At 38.5% G+C, this 3,474-nt stretch overlaps 1 long non-coding RNA gene across 2 annotated transcripts; it reads right to left on the reverse strand.

Annotated features, from left to right (window-relative positions):
* Nucleotides 1-456: 456 nt before the first annotated feature.
* On the reverse strand, nt 457-3,267 carry LOC138964772 (uncharacterized). Of its 2 annotated transcripts, XR_011455206.1 has the most exons (4): nt 3,096-3,267; nt 2,689-2,763; nt 2,306-2,386; nt 457-1,867 (listed from the first exon to the last, which is right to left on the reverse strand). It is a non-coding gene; the product is annotated as an uncharacterized lncRNA (long non-coding RNA). The 2 variants fall into 2 exon arrangements; XR_011455205.1 differs by lacking the exon at nt 457-1,867 and having other exon boundaries at nt 1,999-2,386.
* Nucleotides 3,268-3,474: the final 207 nt, after the last annotated feature.

Here is a 3,474-nt window from a genome sequence, read left to right on the forward strand (position 1 = left end):
TCGCTCCTTGCATGAAACGGCATAAAATAAACAATAATACATTTTTTTTAAATAAGTGAGGTACATGTTTAGGGGGGAGGGAGGGTTGCGCAACCCCCATAACCCCCCCTCCCCCTGGTAGCCCTAGTCCGGCCCTGCATTAATTGTCACTGTATGGTGTGTGTGTGTGTCACTGTGACCAAAGATACATATGCTCTATTTGAGTTCATACAACTTCCAATTCCATTCAAACGTTAACAAAGTGTTGCTTTCTTTCTTTCTTTATTTGGTGTTTAACGTCGTTTTCAACCATTCACGGTTATAACAAAGTGTTGCTGGTATGCGACTGAACATGTTCTATTAGGAAAGCAAAGCAAATTCCAGTGTACATAGTGGTCAACATAAAAACCATCAGACGCATCGATGCAAGACATTTATCAAGTGGCTGACAATTGATTTTGAAATAAAACTTGTTTGCAAAATATCTTGCTGTCAAAATTATATCTTGAACAAGTACACAAAGGAATTAGGTTTGAACCATAGCAAAATGAATATGTTTCAAATTTTCATGTTGCAGACTTAAATTTACATGGACTCATGAAAATACAGAACAGGCACTGAACAAGCCATGTGATACAATACTGAACCAAATACTGAAATAGGAAGAGAAGTACATTTTAACGACAGCAGATTTTAACACCAAAAATCGACACCTAAGACAACAATCAAGAAGTTCAAATTCAATGTACATGCACTTGATCAGATAGGATAGTTTGTACTGCATGAAGAAATATCATACACAACACACTACAGAGATCCTTCCTGATTGTTCTCAACATTGTATGTTTTCAGCTTTTTCCTCAGTCTTTTCTTTCCATGTACATTTCATTTTGTCCATCATTGTCTTCAGTTTGTGGTGGAGTCTTATTTAAAAAAAAACAGAACATTTTGCAAAGTGTCTTCTTGAACAGCTTGTGAAAGATCAAATGAATACAAAGTGTCATAAAAACACACCGGAACAGCATCACTGTTCCTGCATGGTTCAATAAAGTCATCTGCTTTTGCCTGTGTGTTGATGCACAGGTTTCACAGAAAATATGTTCCATGGACATCAAATCACCAAAGGGAAGTAATCGCTCTTTATGCATACGACATGTGTAATAGATTAAGCGAGAGTTGTACGGAACCTTTTCTCCTGGCACGAGAGGATGAAAGTCGCTTGTATATTTCAATGCTTGTTATTCTCTCAGGTGCCAGGAGAAAAGGTTTTGTACAACTCTCGCTTACTCTATTACACAGTCATGTCGTATGAATAAAGAGCAATTACTTCCCTTTGGTTATTTGATATCATCAACGCTTTGCCTCATTCTGTTTAAGATTTCTGCTTTGTGTTGCATGGACAGACACATCTGCAATACATTGGGCTTGACAAAGGTCAGTTTGCCCTTGTTCAGCATGCTTGTCATGTCAGGGGTGGTTTCACTCTCTTCACTGTAGAATTCAGGTGCGCAAGTCAGGGCTTCCAAACACTGCAATTTCTCATCTCTGTACGCACTCTTTTGGAGACACCAAACTCTCTGTTTTAGCTTTTTGGCAACACATACTCCAACATACTTTGCATTGTACTCTTCATCCTCTTTGATTTCTAATGCACTTACTGGTTCCCTAGTTTTTCTTCATAGGCCTTTAAGACACCAACAGTATAAACATGTGAAGGCAATCCAGGCTGAAACTGCAGGGGATACTGTCAACTCAGTAATGCCTGAATGCTGGGTTGAAAAAGCAGAGTAGTACCTGGCCCACGCCTTCTCCTTGGCAGCATTCCCAACCTTGCCTCAGGGAACTAGGCAGTCATGAAGAAGCAGAAGTTTTTCTTCCAGATCTGCACCTAAAACACAGAAAATAAAATATTATAATTAAAACAACACACAAATATAGCAGAAATCAACCCAAGAGTGAAACTGAAGCTGTAGATGCATGCACACAATCAAAACCAACAATACACGACAACAACCCAAAACTACACTTTACATGAATGGATGTGAACATATTAAATTTTGTATTCCATTTGTCGTTATAGAACGTGTTGACAAACCACTTTCATGAATCCTTATCATGTCTTACAACTATGACATGTGCTATTAATGATCCTAAAAAACACATGAAATATTGTAGTGGCAGGCATGTACCTAAAATATTTGTAAACAGTAGCCTCTCTGTGCAACGAAGCAGTATTTTTGCTCGAAAACTATGAATGAAAGTGATCTTTCAGGTACTGGGACTTTGCAAGCTGATTTTTTTTATACCGCCTTACTCAAAAACTTACTTTTCAATTACTGAATTGGTCGACAAGCCCTCTGAGCTCCGGTGAAAGGCAGTTGTCATTCTTGATAGATGCACAAGCGTTCTGCAATAAAGCATGCAATTTAGAAGTGACAATGAATTTAAAAACAACAGAAGACATCAAGCATATATCAAAACAGAATTATGCTGGAGGGGAAAGAAAACAAATATATTGCACTAATCTTTTTGATGTGTTGATCTGACTTCAGTTCTTGCACCATTTTTAACTTCCATGCATGATGTACATTCAAATCAATCAATGGTTCAGTTATAATATATCACTTATCGGTTATTTCTTGAATATCTGTTGTTCCAGTTCTAAATTTTCATAGTCTTTTACATAGATCTGTCAATATTTTTACTTACTTTTGGCAATTCTTGCAGTTTCTTTTGTGGTGATGCTGTCATCTTTTCAGCGATTGAGATGTCGGTACTTTCCCCCTGAAAAAAACAACAACCATGGAATAGAAAGGGTATCTATAAATCTACAGCCGAATTTCTAACATTCAGAAATTGTTCTGCTGCAAATTTGTCGGTTCGCTGAGCTAAAATAGTGGCCGATGTGAGCGAGATATCTGCAGAAAAACGATCTGCTGATCAGCTTGCGTGCACAGCTTCGGATTTACCAGTGTGTCAGATGCTCTCACGTTTCAAGTGTTAAAAACAAAAATAATGACGTGCCGTCCACAATGAATCTTTATTGTTGATTCACATGACTCATTTCAATCATCAGCAATGATCTTTTTGTATTGGTTTGTTTGCTTTTCACATACCTCAGCCACAAACTCCACCGCCCCTTCGAAATTCTCCTTCTTCTCCATGTGTTGAAAGACTGCACCGGAAGTAAAGTTACTGTCAAAACCTCTCGCAGCCGCAGACGGGAGTTCGAAACAGGGCCAGCGTTGGCGCGCGCGCAGAGTTGGCGATCCTGTCAAGGGATATCTATGGACCGACATACACAACGTATTTTTGCAGGCGTGAGAAACTCTAAGAAAAAAATGTATATTTGTCGTGTGTATCGTTATCAAAAGCTGCTAATGTGCGTGATTTTGGTTATGATGGAGGACATATTTGGTTTGATTGTGAATTATTAGCTTTCAGACACGCTTGGTCGACTAATGTGTATACGTGTGATAGGTTGTCCTTGTAAGA

The sequence above is a fragment of the Littorina saxatilis genome, linkage group LG4, assembly GCF_037325665.1.
Source record: "Littorina saxatilis isolate snail1 linkage group LG4, US_GU_Lsax_2.0, whole genome shotgun sequence".
NCBI lineage: Eukaryota > Metazoa > Mollusca > Gastropoda > Littorinimorpha > Littorinidae > Littorina > Littorina saxatilis.